Source organism: Emydura macquarii, unplaced genomic scaffold (genome assembly GCF_026122565.2).
Source record: "Emydura macquarii macquarii isolate MOO-44397 ecotype Brisbane River unplaced genomic scaffold, CSIRO-AGI_Emac_v2 contig_2473, whole genome shotgun sequence".
In the NCBI taxonomy this organism is placed as follows: Eukaryota; Metazoa; Chordata; order Testudines; family Chelidae; genus Emydura; species Emydura macquarii.
The window spans coordinates 7,662,858-7,681,721 of record NW_027132610.1 but is presented as its reverse complement, the minus strand read 5'-3'; the positions used below and the strand labels follow the sequence as shown (position 1 = coordinate 7,681,721).

General features: G+C 42.4%; 1 protein-coding gene across 3 annotated transcripts in view; it reads right to left on the bottom strand.

Annotated features, from left to right (window-relative positions):
* The window catches only part of WASF3 (WASP family member 3), a 164,515-nt gene extending 149,964 nt beyond the window's left edge, over positions 1-14,551 (bottom strand). For 2 of the 3 annotated variants that reach the window (XM_067562904.1, XM_067562906.1), the window contains exon 1: positions 14,512-14,551. The gene's annotated coding sequence lies outside the window, so the exon portion shown is untranslated. The remainder of the gene's footprint in view (positions 1-14,511) is intronic. The other variant, XM_067562905.1, reaches the window with a different exon arrangement.
* Positions 14,552-18,864: the final 4,313 nt, after the last annotated feature.

The window sequence follows — 18,864 nt, the reverse complement described above, 5'->3', positions numbered from 1 at the left end:
AGCTGGCAAACCCAGACTGCTACCGGTGAGTTGGGAATCAATTCAGAGTTGGTAAATCCACCATCGGAGCTACTGTGATGCAAGTGTGCAGAGCCATCAATAAGCTTCTGTTAAGAAGGATAGTGACTTTTGGGAAACATAGTGGATGGGTTTGCCGCAATGGGGTCTCCAAACTGGGGGGTGGGGGAATAGATGGCATGCATATCCCTATTCTAGCACCTGACCACCTAGCCAGAGAGTACATAAACTGGAAGAGATACTTCTCAATGGTGTTGCAGGCCCTCGTGGATCACAGGGGACATTTCACCGACATCAATGTGGGGTGGTCTGGAAAGGTGCAGGACACATGCATCTGTAGGAACTCGGGTCTGTTCAATAAGATGCAGGTGGGCACTCTCTTCCCTGACCAAAAAAAATAAACATTGGGGATGTGGAAATACCAACAGTGATCCTGGGGGATCCTGCCTACCCCTTGCTGCCTTGGCTAATGAAGCCCTACACTTGGCACCTGAACAATGAGAAGGAGTATTTCAATAACAGCTCAGCAAGTGCAGAATGGTGGTGGAATGTGCATTTCACCATTTAAAGGCCAGAGGGAGAGGTCTGCTTACAAGGTTTGACATCAGTGAAAAGAACATCCCAGCAGTTATATCTGCATGCTGTGTGCTCCATAATTTGTGTGAAACGAAGAGAGAAAGTTCTCCAGGGTTGGGCCATGGAGGCTGATAGACTGGCTGCTAATTTTGAGCAGCCAGATTCCACCGCTACACTCAGAGCCAACTGTGGAGCGCTTCCAGCTTCAGGAAGCATTGAAAAACCAGTTTTGCAATGAACTGTAGTAATATATGTCTGTGCTGTGCCTTTATTTCCCATCCCCCACCCTCGCTCCAATGGCCCCCTCCCCTTCTCTCCCAACCCAAGCTATGAATGAATAAAGACAAGATTTTTTAATGCTACAAAGTTTTGTGACCCATTTTAATGGGGCGGGGGGAAGAAGGATAACTTAGCATTGTAAAGTGTCACTGTGCAAGCAACTGTGGTTGCATGCAGTTCTTAAAGGGGCCATCGTGTTCTTTGCTCACCTCCATCAGCATGGAGTGCATCATGTACTCCACCTTGCTCTGTTTCCTCCTAGACAGTTTGGGGGTGGGGGCTGATAACAAAGCAGTAGGCAGTGGAGCATTTTGGAGGGGCTACAGAGGGAAGTCTGTCCTGACACTGCTCTTCCTGGAGCTCTACCAGAGACCTCAGCATGTCGGACTGATCCCTCATAATATGCAACATCTCCTGTTGTGTATCACGCTCCTGTTCCTATGCAGATCCTCTGTGTTCCATGTCCAGGTCTAGTTTTTCAGACAAGGACATCCTCCAGGCTCCCAGCTCTGTGTCAGCAGCCGCCGAGGCATTCATTAGTTCGCTGAACATGTCATCCTGCTTTTTTTCCCCCTCTTCCTAATCTGGGAAAGTCTTTCAGCTGGAGTTCGGCAAGGAGGACCAAAGGCCAAGATGTCTACTGTAAGATACTCAAAGCACGAAGTTGCCATTGTTAGCTGACCCAAACTAGTAAAGGAAAAGTTACAATGTAAAAAGTACTCCCCTTCATGTTCAGAAGCCTAAATCAGACCTGCATTCCATTCTGTACATCGTGGAAGGGTAGGACTGGCATTATAGACATAGGAAGCAAGGGGCCCTTGCATCTGTTATAGAGAGGCTTCATTAGCACTAAAGTCCACTATCCACACTTGAGTAAGGAGAGGGATCACCGGGCTCCCCTGTAACATGGCAAAGACCGGTTTGGGAGGAGGTGAGCAGAACAGATTAGAGGACACCGAGGGTGAATTGTAGCGGCAGAAAACATAAGGCAACTAGTGTCTCGACCCATAATGTCCATTGCAACAGTACTAGGAATGGTCCTGGGGAGGCACCCAGGGACCCTGTCCATGGCAGAGGAATAAAATGGAGTGACTGTATTGGTCGGGTACTTTAAACTTGCGCCATCATTCCTAGGTGACCATGTGTGATATCAATCTCCTGAGGGTAACGCAGGCAGAAAGGGAAGATTTGATACAAGAATCAGGGTACAGGCCTGGCCCTTCTGCTGCTATGCTGTGTTCTGTGATGATGCCTGCTCATTTAATAGCAGAGTGGTGGCAAAAAGTATCCTACTGTGGCAGAAGAAATAAGGCTGCCTTCCCCAGAAACCTTCTGCAAAGGTTAACAGATTACCTACATGAAAGTTTCCTTGAGATATCCACAGAGGATTCTCAGAGCATACCTCTGCACATAAATAGTCTGTTCCGGGAGTAACCTTCCACTGAAGTTTGCCACCATGCAGTAAGACCCTCCCCTCAAAAACACAAAATCCTTTTAAGAAGCTGGACTGCGGACATAACCACACACTCACCAGATGTGCCTTCTCCTGCATCTCGATCAGTCCCACTGTCTTGTGTGTGGCTGGACTGCTCTGGGGTAACGAACAGGTCGTGTCTTTCAGAGAGAATGGATACCCCCACTCTCCTGCACCCTGCTCTCCTCATTGTCCACAGAGTCCTCCTCATTTGTCCTGGACTGGGATTCTTCAGAGGTATCAATGCTGCGTGGTGGCACAGTGGTGTGGTCACTGCTGAGAATTGCATGAAGCTCCTCATAAAAGCGACGTTTTGGGTGAGGGAGCCAGAAAGGCTGTTGGCTTCCCTAGTTTTCTGATAAGCCTGCCTCAGCTCTTCGATCTTAATGTGGCACTACTGTGCATCCCTGTTGTGCCCCTTCTCCAACATGCCGCAAGATATCTTCTCGTATATATCTAAATTTCTTTTGCTGGCTCGGAGCTGAACCAGAACAGATTCTTCGCCCCACAAACCGATGAGATCCAAGATGTCTGGTCGACTCCAAGCTGGAGCATGTTTGGGCCGTACGGTCATCATGAGCAGTTCAGCTACAAAGCTCTCTCCACACTGTCTAAACTGGAAATGGAAAATGAAAATTTCCTGGGGCTTGAGGGGAGGAGCTATTTCCCATTTACATGGCCATGTTACAGCAGAGCATGAATGTCCAGAGAGGTCACAATGGGGCATTATGGGGTACCTCCTGGAGGCCAATGGGATCAATTTACATTGCACTCTGCCTACACTAATGCAAATTCAACCCATAGAATTCAAATTCAGCACTATGCCACTTGCAGAGATGGTTTTATTAGGTCAACTTTTACCACGCTTTAAATCGACGGAACTTATGTGCCAGTGGAGACGTACACTTCAAGGGGTCAACGTAAGCTGCATTATGTCGACCTCCATTGCCAGTGTAGACCAGGCCTCTGTTGCCCTTTTCTTTACCTTTTCCAATTCTAATACATCTTTTTGGAGATGTGGCAACTCAGATGCATGCAGTATTCAAGATGTGGACATACAATAGATTTATAAAGATGCAATACGATATTTTCTGTCTTATTATCTCTCTCTTTCCTAATGATTCCCAACAATTTGTTAGCTTCTTCGACTGCCAGTGCACACTGAGTGGATGTTTTCAGAGAACTATCCACAATGACTCCAAGATCTCTTTCTTGAGTGGTAACAGCTAATTTAGACCCCATCATTTTGTATGTATATTTGGGATTATGTTTTCCAATGTGCATTACTTTGCATTTATCAACACTGAATTTCATCTGCCATTTTGTTGCCCAGTCACCCAGTTTTTGGAGATCCCTTTAACTCTTCGCAGTCTGCTTTGGACTTAACTACTTTGAGTAGTTTTGTATCATCGGCAAATTTTGACACCTCACTATTTACTCCTTTTTCCAGATCACTTAACAGTACTGGTCGCGGTACACACCCCTTGGGGGACACCACTATTTACTTCTCTCCATTCTGAAAACTGACCATTTATTCCAACCCTTTCTTTCCTATCTTTTAACCAGTTATTGATCAAGGGTAGGACCTTCCCTCATATCCCATAATTACTTACCTTGCTTAAGAACCTTTGGTGAGGGACCTTTCAAAGGCTGTCCGAAAATCTAAGTACACTGTATCCACTGGATCACCTTGTCCACATGCTTGTTGACCCCTTCAAATAATTCTACAAAAACCTTTACAAAAAAACATGTTGACTCTTCCTCAACAAAACTTGTTCATTTTTGTGTCTGATAATTCTGTTCTTTACTATAGTTTCAACCAATTTGCCTGGTACTGAAGTTATGTTCACTGGACTGTAATTGCCAGGATCGACACTGGAGCCTTTTTTTTTTTTTTTTTTTTTTTTTTTTTTAAGAAGTCATCTGCTACAAAAGCTAATTTAAAATGATAGGTTACATACCAGCTAATAGTTCTGAAATTTCACATTTGAGTTTCTTCAGAACTCTTGGGTAGATACCATCTGCTCCTGGTGACTTACTTATCAATTTGTTCTAAAACCTCCTCTAATGACACCTCAATCTGGGACAGTTCCTCAGATTTGTCACACAAAAAATATGGCTCAGGTTTTGGAATCTCCCACACATTCATAGCCATGAAGACCGATGCGAAGAATTCATTTAGTTTCTCCAGAAGAATCTTATCTTCCTTGAATGCTCCTTTAGCATCTCGATTGTCTAGTAGCCCCACTGGTTGTTTAGCAGGCTTCCTGCTACAGATATACTTTTTAAAGGATGCCTTCTTGCTTCTAACTGCTTCTTTTACATTGTTGTCACGGTAGCATTTTTTTGATCCTCTTTATGTTTTTTAATTTGGGGTATACATTTAAATTGAGCCTCTATTATGGTGTCTTTAAATTTCCATGCAGCTTGCAGGGATTTCACTTTTGGCACTGTACGTTTTAGTTTCTGTATAACTAAATTCCTTATTTTTGTGTAGTTCCCCTTTCTGAAATTAAATGCTACTGTGGCGGGCTGCTTTGTTGGATGTTCCCCCACACCCTAGGGATGTTAAATTTTGTTACATTGTTAAATTGCAACTTCTATCCCAAGGGCATTCCAAGGTTCCCGTCCATCTTAAAGGCAAGTGTTTCACATTTATTAACCCTCGTTCCCCCTTCTAAAAATGGTTTGAGGAGTGTGCATAAGTATTGAGGGAGGCTTGGGACATCAGAACAGAACAGTACTGGTGATGTTCCTAATGTTATTTCAGGTTATGGTGGTACTTAAAGATGTTTACTTGCTTGAGTTTCTTCAGTAGAAATAAGGGGAGAAGGTTTAAAATGAACAAAAGGAAGTTGTGTGATCTCCTGAGGAAATTATGTTGCCACATTCTCAGCATGAAAAGCTTCTGCTAAAAGGCCCTCTACCATATCTCATAACCTGTATATGGTTTCCCAGTCCAAATTATCAGTTCTATTAATGTCAGCATTTCACAAAGATCATAATTTAAAGTGGCATCCATGGCTTCTGACCAGAATTCAGACCACAAACACAAGCAGAAGTGGTGTACTTTAATAAGTTGCCAGGCAAATACCATATCTACCCATGTGCCGAGAATGGACAAAAAAAAAGTTTCCCCTAAATACACCGCAGAAGTCTGGAAGGAGCAGCTTGGAACAGTGCAATGTTTAAAAACTAAAGAATATGGTTCCAGAATGCAGGTATGTCCACTCAAGTCACAACTGGGACAGTGTGTGTTCAGTAACACCAGGATGTCTCAGGATACACATTTGCAATGTGGCTGCTCTTACTCAAACTAAGCTAGCTCGAGTGGAGTACCTCAGGGGTAAAAACTCAAGATAATGCAGTGAAGAGAAGCCCTATATCCCATTAATAAAAACCCAATCCATCCAGTTCCCTGTTCTTGCTTTCTTTATCAACAGAAATCATTCGGGGTCAGGCAGTTTGTTTAAATAGCTGAAAATGTAAATGAAAATACGAGGTACAACCAACATGACATGATTCTGAAATTTATATGACCCAAGAGCAATGTGCTCTTGCACATTGTATTGCACGTGCTCATAGCTGAGCAAGGTAAGTGACACATGACAATGCTGTCAATCAATGAATGGTTACTCATATCTTCTACATACAAGAAAGAGGAGGTCAAAGAAGACAGCTGCAAGGTAGAAGAGTAAAAAATACTGTAAAAATATCGAAAACTTTTACTTTACACCCAACTTATAATTTAAGGAACAGCTAAATTTAAAGTTACACTTGTCTGAAATATTTCACCCACCAAAGCTACAAGTAACAGAAGAATACTGGATGAATAAGATTAGAGAAAAACTACTTTTCAGTTTCTTTACATTGTGCATTTGATATCACTTCCATTGTTTTCCATGTTCCCATGGAGTTTCCTCTTTATGTGGATCCTTTCGGTAAGCAAGCAGAGGAGAGAAAACATTTTAAAAAATAAGAAAAGGAAATTGTAAAACAAGAACTGACAGAAGACTCAGCTGACACTATTTTTTTTAAAACATACATTCCCAGACAAAACATGTTAGAAATTATTGTTAAGTGTTTTACATCCCTAAATCAAATGGTTAAACGGTTAACCGATAAGTATTAGTCTTACTGTTAAGACTAATACTTATCTGTTAACTGGCGGCCTGGGCTCAGTCTCCATGGTGATGGTGTCGGGCCATGACGGAAGCGGCTACACTGCTGCTGCCGCCTGGGAAGGCCAAGGCGAAGGTGCTGCAGAACTACTTTGTTGCAGAACACCGGGGACCACTGGTCCAAGACAGTGGTCTCCACAGAGCCAGGCTGAGGATGTTACACCCAGCGCCCTGGGGGGGGGAGGGAGGGGGACACGACGACACACGGGATGGGACGACAACACAAAATTATATTGGTTAAAATGGTTAGCGGATATAATTTTAATAATTTAAACAGGTACTTTTTAAAATAATATTTACATCCCTAGTTTGATTGCCCCAACCATTCTCAACTCTGCCCTATAATGATACCATGCGGGAGAGAAAAATATGTAGCAATCTAACGTGTCTTTAAAAAACAGTTTAATAAGCTCTGAGACCACAAATACTGATAGACATAAATCACAATTGCAGATTTAGTTCTGCCGATTTGTGTGTAACCACCACCTGAGCTGGGATCACTTTGGAAGAATCACCAGAAAAAAAGTCTGATTGAGGGTGCTATGTTTCTTAAAGGATCCATTTTAAAAAAAGTAATTGCAGTGTATGCACTTTTACTTCTACATTCACAGAAAACTCAATCTGTATTCAAAGAGTAGGTTTGCTGTAATGTTGAGGAGCAAACTATTTTTCACATATCAAGTGGCTGAACCCCTACTTTGAGGGCAAAATTCAACTGAACCTTAACTATAGAGCTGCAAGTGTGCCTCCATAATATTAACTACATTTTCAGTTGACTGTATCCGTTAAAATGCAATAAACTCAAAGTAAACATTTCAAAAATGGTTTTACCTCATTCTTTATACAAGAAAAAATAAAAATAAGCAAAACAAAAAGTACATATTGTATGCATTTTCTCTACATATTTCAGTCACTGCCAAATACTGTGATGTCAAAGTGTTTATGTGGAAATGGACAGAAAGGAATAATTACTTTATTTTGACAAATCCAGATTTGACAGAAGGGCTTTTGTGTCATTTAATCATTATAATACCTAAATGAGAAATAAGTTTTGCAACATTATAAAAAGAAACCAGTAAGGTGGAACAAAAAAAAAACCAAACAAAAAAAAGCAGCAGCCCTCAAGGCAGATACACACCTTGATCTGTAACATATATGACAAAAAGTTGGCCTTATTACACTGGTTGCTTTTTCATTAGCAATGTAGTTACTGGAGTAGTAGAACCCAGATTGCTTTTTGCATTTTTTTCTGCTAGTTGATACATTCATGCCAACTAGAGAATATCACCAAGTCACAAAAAGATAGATTATATTAGCAAGTGAGTGGTGGCTAAGAAAATGTGTCTTCTAAGAAACTGAGAGAAGGTCTCTTAAAACATGGGCAAGGAACTTGGACTGAGGTAGACAAGGTATAAAATCCAGTCTGCAATAACAAAGTGACTTGAACCCTGGTGAGAAGGAAGTGATCGCGCGCGGGGGGAGGGAAGGGGGGGAGAAGAGAAAAAAAAGGAAGGAAGATGCCTTGTCCATCTGAATGCCTATTCTTCTAAGGCACAACCACCTCAGGTAGTTTCAAGCAGTACTCAGAACCTCCAGAAACTTCTGCTACTCTACGCAAAAGGTCAAATCTCTGTCCTGGATAGATTAAAGGATGATTACTCTAGATTGAGGGCACTCTGAAAAGAGAATTCTAATCTGGTCCCCGAATCCCTGCCACGGCCTCCTTCATGAATAAGTTCATTAGCCTGTGGCTAATTTTCAGTATGACATTGGTGTAAATGTGACAAAGGATGCACACCCTTTTGAGGAATCCCCTTCAACCAAAAATTTAAGAGATGTATTTGCCTGTTTGGCAATAGGCACTTTGGTGGAGCAAGAGAACCTTTCAAATTCTGTTCTCTGAATCCACCATTACTGTAGTTATATCCAAGAGCAATAGAGAGAAAAAAAGAATGGTAACATAGCTACCGAAGTTAACATAGGAAATAATTATAAACTATAACCTCCAAAGCTAGGCAAACAAAGAGGCACTGAGGGACAGTCGGGGTCGGGTTTTTAATACTCTCCCCATTCCAGAACACTGGATCAGAAACCTTACCTACAATGAATTTTTTTCTAATTTCCCATTGTTGCTATAGCTCCATCAGTGCTAACAATGGTGGGAGAACTACTGTAAACCAGCTACTGGCATTTTTACTGTTCTGAACAGGTCTACATCAGTGGCTCTCAACCAGAGGTACACATAGGTCGTCCAGGGAATACGTCAATTCATCTAACTATTTGCCTAGTTTGGTGTTTCTCAACGTTGTGGGGTCATGACCCCTCAGGGGGATCACGGGATGGGTTTAGGGGCTTGCAAGTGCAGGGCCAACATTATAGGGAGACAAGCAGAGCAACTGCCTGGGGCCCCATGCAGCTAAGTTATATGCTTCAGCCCAGGAGGCAGGGCTTGGGCTTCAGCCCCATGCAGTGGAGCATGGACTTCAGGTACACTGGAATGTAAGTACAATATTTGTATTCCAATAGATTTATTTTACAATTATACAGTAAAAATGAGAAAGTAAACAATTTTTCATTAATAATGTGCTGTGACACTTCCTTATTTTTGTGTTTGATTTTATAAGGAAATAGTTTTTAAGTAAGGTGGAACTTGGGATAGCCAAGACAAATCAGACTCCTGAAGGGTGTACAGTAGTCTGGAAAGGTTGAGAATAACTGGGTCCAGGTGACAATGTCCTACTGCAATGGTAGGAGGCTACAAAAAAGCTCAGTGCAGACTCAACCCAAGGGATATGAATCAATAGCCCCAAACAGTTTTACTACTCTAAATGATTCTAAAGTTCATATGTTAAGACACAAGACTCCTACAGTGAGGTCTGAAGTAGGTAATGTCATGAAGGAAAATTGTCAGTTACTATCCAGTTTGAGGGAAGTTTAATTTATATTGATACATAAGAGAAAACAACTAGACTAAGTGTAAATGTCATTCTTTGGGCAATCTTTAGGAATTTTGTTACATTCTTGTACTGTGGGGAAAGACACATAAGTCATAGTAAAACTCTATTCATGATGTATTAATAGAAGTTATGAGAGTTGGCACAGCAAGATTACTTTTTTTTTAAATCAGTGAGGTCTGCAGAGTATGAACTCATAACAGATGTTAATGATACTTTCTGCATCTGTATATATGCCCTCTCCCAATTACCAGCATGTTTCAGATGTCACATCATATTTAACAAGTTACAAAATCTCTAAATATCTGCAGAATGAGTATTAATTTACAAACTATGAAGAAACTATCTGTATGCTATCCAAGTCCAAGACAAAATGTGAAGCTAATGCTCAGCCAATGTCATACAAAGCTCATACAAAATCATCAGGATTTTGCTGAAGTTCTTTCTAAAACTTCTATGCAGAACTAAGATCCTAGCACACAAAAAACTACACAGGCTTGTAAAAAAGTTGTTTCCCTATATATGATTATCAGTTCTGATAAAAAGCTACCAAATTTTTAAAACAATTTACTTTGGCAAAATGTAAATTACATATCTTGTGTTTTAGGCTTAATAGTTCTCGTGTGTGTCATGCTAAAGCTTAAATGAATTTGATCTAAAATAGTTACTTGGTAAGCAATCCTTAATATCCTGCCACTTTAAACTACATAATTTAAAACATCAAAGATTGTTACTTTTCCAAATTCACCTTGAGTATGCCTAGTCAAATAAGTTTAATAAGGATTTTTTTTTTTAATAATAAATATGCAGGAAAAAAAAGTATTTTCAATATGTTTGGCCTAAAAGTGCTGCTGAACTTAATGGAGCTATACTTAGCTCCATTATCAACCTCATATTGAATTCCAAAGCCTTTATTCTGGTACCACATACATGTATTACCAAGAATGGGAGCTGATATATATATCATATATATGAGCAGAGTAGAGTCCCCAAAGTACTGAAAAAGCTAAAAACTTCCATGTTAAAGATTTAAAAGGCTGAATCTAGACCCTTACCAGGTATAAGTAAATACAAAATACTAAGTTTAAGTAACATTAAGGGGAGAGCATGGATTAGTGTTCATGTCACACTCCCTGTCAGTACTCAGCCCGAGCTGGAGAAGATAGTGATCCAAGCAGCGGACTCCATTTGGTAATGAATCCTGGTCACAGGTCATCTGAGGCATGTTGCGGATACGCTAAGATGAAGAGTAACATTAAGTTTACGTTAAACCCAGTCTGATTTGTGAAATGAGTAAAATTAAGTACGGTGTGCCAGCTTAAGGGTTTACCGACAAGCATTGGGATTTATTTTTTGGTAGGATTTCAAATGAGAACACATTCAGTTAACATTCACTAGAACGAATTGTCTAGGGAGGGTGTGGAATATCCATCAATGGGTGTTTTTAAGAACCGATTAGACAGACAGCTGTCAGGGACACTCTAAAATAATGCTCGGTCCTGCCTTGAGTGCAGGGGACCGGACTAGAAGACTTTTCGAGGTCCCGTTTAGTCCTACAATTCGATGACTATGTTGTACATTAATTGGTCTGAGACCCTGCTGATGCAAACTAAATGCTCCCTAGTGTACTTTAATATACTACATTAAAGAGCAGTAGGAAACCTTTACTGCACACCAGCAGGGTCTACAAGGACCAATTACTATGCAACATGGTGTGATTTCTGAAGCAAACTCCCACTGCCATAATTCATAGATAAGCCCCAAGACTCAGAATATCTGGGTTCAATTCCTAGCACTGTCACAAACTTTCTATATGACTATGGGTGCACTCTCTATGATTCAGTTCCTTGTCTGTATAATGGGGGTAACAATATTCTCTTTCTACCACTTTTTGTTCCCCTAAACTATTTAGATGGTAAATTATTTGGGGCAGGGATGGTCTCTTACTCTATTTGTCCAGTTTCCCACATAATAGGGCCTCCCAAACACCACCACAATACATATAAAGAAAGATAAACAAAAGCAATTGTCTGGAAAATGTACATTTATATAGTGATCTTTCTAAACCGAGAATGTAACCAGATCCCTAAACTCAGAAATACCAATTAAAATAATGAGCCCCAGATTTTCTACTTCTCATGAAAGTACTGGCATTGAGAGGATCAACAAAACTCAACATCCTTTGCAGCAAACTATGCTGAACACCCAAAATATTATACACTACTGGGCATAAATGGTATAACTCATAACTTTCAGTAGCTGTGAATTGGCTGCATAGGATATTGAATTATGTTTACCCTGTCCATACCAGTGAAGCTACATTTTCACCAACTTGACCAGCAACATATTGTGAAATATGGAACTATTAAAAACAAAAACAAAAACAAAAATGAACTGCTATGCAATCTATTTCAGTTACTTTAAAGCGTACAAAACTGTGGTAAGTAGAAACCAAGCAGAGACACCACTGCAAGAACAGAGTACCAGCCAGCAGAACTGCCAAAACACTTCTCAAATCTCCCTCTCCTGCTTGTGGGAAGGGGTGGACAAGAAAGCATACTGTGGGAGGATTCAGAACATAGAGACCTGGCTGCACACACTAAACAACTCAAATCCCTGACCAGCTCAGGAAATCAGGGCTCTATCCTACACCAATCAACTTCAATTAGACCAAGCTCTGACACTCAGAGCCCTAAATTTAAAAGGAAAGCTTTTCAAAGGCACAAGCAGCAGTTAGGCACCTAACTCTCACCAATTGTCAGTTGGATTTAGGTGCCTAACTCCTACAAGTTCCTTAGACAATCTCCTCCAAAGAGTCTATTCTATTCAGGTTCTTACACTGTCCTTCTAACCATACCATGAGTTTCATCCAAAGCGCATTAAGCAATATGACTAGCATCTGTCACATGAGGTTCTTTCTTCCTCCCCATAGCAAAAAACGGTGCAGGAATTCTGTATTATTTAACATATGAACACCATGCTTACATGTATCATGTCTTTATATTAATTAAGGCAAGATTGAATCTTGTGCTTGAAGCAAAAGGTAGTGAAGTTTATGGTGAGTCTCAGATGCAGGAGGATTTAATTCTACAGTTCTGGACCCACCCCCTCAAAAAAGCCACATGCCCTGCACAGACAGACAGTCCTATTGTGCCTGATAAGCAGAGCGGTTGATAGATGTCCTTATCCACAGTGTCTTACACCTGTGCTTAAGAGCTTGCAGGATCATGAAATTGTTTTTAAAAACAAAAAAAAACCCAGAGGAATAATAATGCAATATTTGGAAACCAACCTTATGCAACATATGAATAAGAAAAATTCAATCAAAAGGCTATTTTACTAAATCAACTATACTTTTTCAGTGCAGAAATGAAATACTTATACTGCACTTTCCACCCACGAATCTTATAGCTATGTCTGAAGTGGTTGTAGTTAATTATTAGTCCCATTTCACAGATGGTGAAATTGAGGCACAGAGGATATATCTACACTACAGTGGGAGCAAGCTGCTCAGTGAGTGTAGACAAACCTGCATTAGTGGGACTCAAAACAGCACGCAAACAGTAGCAGTATGCATGTTGTGGCTCCTGTGGTAAGCTTGGGTTCTCAAGTCCACGCTAAACCCCTCGGTCTGAGCTCAGGTGGCTCATCCAAGTCTCAGCAGGAGCAATCCACAACATCCACACTGCTATTTTTAGAAAGAAGCATTCAACTTAAAAAAAACCAAAAACACAACTTCTATGAAAGTTTTAACTACCTTTGTTACAAGTAACATCTAATACTACTACTGTGAAAAATTGGAAGAAAACGTATTCCTCATTTTTTTCAGTTTATTCTGTGCATTTGACGACACTGGGTATATTCAGTTCACTGATCTTCTGGATAGTCAAAATAGTCTCCCAATTTTTTTTATTTGAGTGGATCTTTGATACAGCAAGGCAGAAAGAGAAGAGTATTTTAAAAGGTAAATGCAACTGCAAAACCACCAAAGTTGACAAGGAATATTTAAACTTTTTTTAGAACTGCCTAGATTTCAAGACAGTGTGCCTTTAAGTGCCAAATTAAATTCATGTTAAATATTACCACTAACTTCAAAAGGTCCCAAGTAAGTAAGCCAAAAACATAATAAGCAGGTGGCAGACAGGGGAATCAGAACACAAACTAACCTTTTGTACTCTAACCATTAAACCACATTTCCTCCCACACAAAAAAGAAACGGATTTCCAAAAAACCGCTGCCGAGATAAAACTCCAGGTCGCTTTTGATAAGTCTGGAGGGCAGTTTACGGACATCTCAAATGTGCATTTTAGGAAATAAAACCTATTTTAAAACTCAGAAATAAAGAGCATGATGGGGGCCAGCGAGCCATGGGCAGCATCGGGGGGGCGGGTGGAAGAGAGCAGATCCACGAGTCCTGGCCGCAGTACGGGGCACCCCGCATGGCTTCGGACTCCCTCTGCCGTGCAGGCATCTAGGTGGGAGGAATCTGCCCTTCGGTGCTCGGCGCGCGCGAGTGGCCGGGACGGGGACGCGGGAGGAGGTTTACACAAAGCTCCCTAGAGAAGCTATTATCCCCCCACTCCCCAGCCCTTCCCCCGCGGGAGGGGGGGGGCGGCGGCCGCAGGGCCCGCAGGACCGGCTCAGAGGGACTGCAGGACACGGGGGCCGCAGGCGAAGCGTTTGGCGGGGGGTCTTCCCTCCTCCCAGCCAGAGCCCGGGATCCAGCCCGGCTCGCCCCACCGCTCCCGTCCCTCAGCGGGCCGGGCACCCGCAGCAGCCGGCTCAGGGGGGCCTCGGCCCCGGCCCCCAGACAGGGATGGGGGGGAGCGCTGCGGGGCCGGCGGGAGGCCGGGGGCCGGCAGGGGAATGAGGGGGGATCATCTCCCGGGGCTGGAGCGAACCCGCCGCCCCCTGCGGAGTCTGCCTCAGCGGCCGCGAGTCGCTCCGGCGCGGGGCAAGCCCCGGTGCCCGCTGTGAAGCATTCCAGATTCCGGCCTGGGTCGCCGGCCCTGCAGCCACCCACACTCACCGCGCGCCGGCCCGACGCGGCCCGTCCGCCGCACCCGCCGGCAAACGGTCGCCTGGCGAACGACTTCTCGCCGCTCCCCCCTGACCGCCGGCTCCGTACCCCCGCCGCTGGCCCCGCCCCCAAGACACGCCCACTCGCCCGCAAACCGGGAAGGCGGGGCAAGGTCCGCCAATGGCAGTCAGGAGTCTCGCGCGCACACAAAATGATTGGCGTGCGCGGTGGCCAATGGGAAAGCCGGAGGCTGCGGCGGGCGTGAGGACGGAGACGACCTGTCACTCAATTGTCCCCAGCAGGGAGAGAGCCCTGAGAGTGGCCTGCCTGCCTGGGGGTGGATGGACCCTGTGGGAAGGTGAACCCCATGTGCACAAAGGTGCCCCGCTACTGGGTCCAAGCAGAGTCCTTCTTTTTCTTCCCACACACAACCAGACTATCCCCCAGCTGCCAGAGGTGTTCCCTCCCCGCCAGGAACACCCATAGTTACCAGCCCCCCTCCAGTTACTAAAGCTGCCCCCCACAATTACCGGCCCCTCCATACACACAGCTACCGGGCCACCCCCACCTCCTCCCACACACCAAGTTTCGTGGGACTCCCAGTTACCAGGGCCCCTACCTCCCCCACAAAAAGTCACCCTACAGGGACCACCTGCCACCCTCTTCACTCCACACACAGGTACCAGGGGCCCCTTCCCCTGCAACTCCCATTTAAATACCACCACAGTTACTTGGAGTCTGCCACAGGCCCTGCCCCCATTCCTTGTCAGAACCTGAGTCACAATCCCTTCTCACACAGAATCACAGCTATAGATCCCCACTCCCTCTCTTTACCAGGGCCTCCCACAGCTTCATCCCATTTCCAGGGTCTCCCCGACAGCCCCTGTCCTGGAATCCCTCATCTCATTCCAGTTACTAAAATCCAGTTACCAGAGCTTCACTTGTGGATACCCTTCCCCTCAACTCCCTGGCCCAATGAGACTGGGAGGGCCCCTGGTTGAACAGTTGCAAGGGATTCATAGGACTTTGGGCCCTTGTCCTGCTAGCTGGTTGCAATGTGAGAGCTGAAGCTGCTGACACAGTATGAATAATATGCCCTTTCCTTCTTTGCTGGGGTTTTGTCCTTTGTAGTTAGTCCTGTAACTGGGTCTTTTGTTTTGCAGTGCAAAGGCCTTTATAAAAAATTAAGTCAGGCTATCATGTGAATAAGATTTTGGAGAGGGGAAAAAACAACTGCCAAGTGAACTTTAATGGCTCAGGGCACTTTATTAAATACTCACATCTGAAAATAGATGCTTCATGAAAGCCATCTAATGTCCACGGGTACCTAACCTTTTCAGGCAACTGCAAGTTTATTCAGCTAAACCTCAGATATACCATCTAGTGCCCACCAGCTCCCATTCTGTTATGCATACTTCAGTCCGTAGTGGAACAGAGTACAAAACTGGGGTTTGGAGCACATCATTCTCCAATACAGGATGAAGTATGCACAATCACATGAGAAGCAGGCAGTAGGGGGCCTGGACCCCATACAAACTACAAAGGCCTTGATTCTTCCACATCTGTTTGTAAATAATACCTTATTATACAAGTGCTTCCATTAATTTTGGAAGGACTGCTTGGATATTAAGATTCTACTCTGTGTAAAGACAGTAGAATCAGCCCTAAGAAATGGAAGTTGATCCTAGGGTCAGAAAAGTTGGAAGTACCAATAGAAATCAGCAGTTGGGAACTATTGATCTAACTCTCCAAGGTTATGGGACAAAAAACAATAATTAGTATGACTTTTTACGTTTTTCAGTACAGACGATGGCAGTTTTAAAATCACAGAAGCAAAACAGACAGAAGGCTAGAGGTCATTAAGTAACATCACTTACATGGGGGAAGGAGATGGCCTCCTCAATATCAGGGTCCAACAGGGCAAAAATCATTAGAGAGAATGGTCTCAGAAGTTTCTGAGAAGAAATAATCTTGTTCAAAAGATGATAGCTTCCCCTAACACATACATAGCAAAAGAGAGAGAAACTTATTCAGAGACAGTATCACAAGACATCTGGAAAATTACTCAGCATTGTTAAAACACTAGTGCATTAGCACTGGCTCAGTAATATTCTTATAGTGGCATTGAGATTCTTGAGTTTGAGAAACATTAATTTTAAATGGACCTATTACTACTGTAATTTTTCTCTGCTGTAGCAATAGAATTTGTAAGTATTCTGCATTAAGCAAGAAATTAATGCATATTTATTCCATCCACTTTCCAGTCTCTTGGATTTCTTTTCAGCTCACAGTTTTCTTTTCATACTTCAGTGACATTATTGTACCAATACTTGTTTTTTACAATAATTTCTAAATGTTTGTAGAAGTGGAAATCAGAAGCAGTTTTAACATTGCTGTTTTGACCTTGTCTTATAATTTGCTAATGATACAAGCTGCCAAGCCATTTATATTTAGTCTGTCCTACATTTAAGTTTACATTAAGGGACAAAATTGTTGGGTAAATTATTTGCAATGAATCATTCAAGCAGTTCTAGTTCTAGGTTTTGTTATTCTGGGGTAAAATCCTTCCGTCCTCGTTTCAGGAAAACCCTCTCAGACTAATGTCTGCTGGATTGGGCTATTAAGAGATGTCCAGCCCAGGACCTGGGGCTTGACTCTCCATCTCATGAAATCGGTAATAAAACTCCCACTGGCCTCAATGGGAGCAGGATCAGGCTTCAACTGGAACTAAAATTGCAAGAATATTAGAGATTAGGATTGAGATATATTGGCAGAGCTGTTTGTGGAAGTGTGCATAGTACGCTTTTTGCACTGTATCTGACTCAGGTCAGCATTATGAAGTCCTCATTTGCTTGAATAGTATATTTCACACAAAAATATAAGATTAAATAACATTTATGAAGTCTATTCTCTGCTGTAGCTTATAAAGATAGCATAAACAACAGTTTTTAAAGACAAGTTTTCAGTATCATGAAAATATAACATTGCTGAGTAATGTTAAAATAAACAATCTTACCACAAATGACACAATCCCCTGATAATCATTACAGTGCCTCTGATTATTAATAGAACATTGATATGTCTCAGAAGAGTTCAGTGCTGAATCAGCATTTGAAAGAAATTGCTTTTTCCTCCAGCCACACCCAACACAAAAACCTCCATGTCTTGATTGAGGTAATTGATTTAGTACAACTAGAGGATACTTGCAATGTCCAATATCAGATGCATTACTGCATTATGGATTGTTACATATGCATTAGAGGAATTTAGTTTTTGGGGCTGATTTTTTTTTAGCTTTCATAAGCATATCCATATTAAAGAAAGCAAAAGGCAAATTTTTATGAGATCACAGACTATTCTGTAATTTTATTTGCAATTTTTTTCTTCACTACTTTTCCACTTTAATGCACTCGAATTACTGGAATATGTAGTAACTAGCAAATTATATGAGACTGAGATTCAACTAGATCCTTAGTAGAAAGATACAAGTGTAAAATGGCATTATTACTCTGATTTGTAACTGGTCTTGTGAAAAAAATGCAGAAAAGCAAGAACAAAAGGTAACATCCGCAATTTTTCAAGCCACTTGCTTTCATCTACTGCACAAGGTCTGTAATTACACCAGTAATGAGCAAGGCCCATTAACGTTAAACTCACACAAAGTATTTACCATTTAAAGCACTTACGTTATTTCTCTAGACTGGCTCCATGGCCCGTCAGTGTTCTGTGTTAGGATAACATAAGAGGTGGGAACCAGTGGTCTGTAGCAGGAAAAAACACAGGGCTATCAAATCATTAAGAACCTATCTGTTGAGCATGCTCCCTTTTTTAAAATAAACATGCAAAATCACCCATCCAAGCTCACGGTCAATCAGGAGATCATCAAGAACAAAAATAAACCCTGTGGAATATAGGAATCACCCAGATTATGACACAACTATGGTCCACTTAGTCCAGTACCAATCTCAAATAGCAGATAGTAACAGGTGCTAGGAAGGTACAAGAAATCCCACAGAGAACGAGTATGGAATACTCTCATAAAGTCTTTCCTTAACGCCCATCTATTATTGGCTGGCTTATGCCCTGAAGAATGAGGTTCATATCATATATTTAAAAAACAGTTTTTCTATCATTGTCTACAGTATGAACCTCTCTGAAACATAAGGGACTACTACAGTCCATGGAGGATTCCTTGTGGGAGGGAACGCTTGGGAGTGTAAGTAATGTTTGCACTACTGTCTTCCCTCAGTGATTCCAACCGGGAACAGCTATAACTGTGCATAGCATTCCACAGGAGCCTCACCAGCTGAACCTGTGCATCCTATGGCTGTCTTGGCCATGCTGATCCCCAGATAGTGGCCC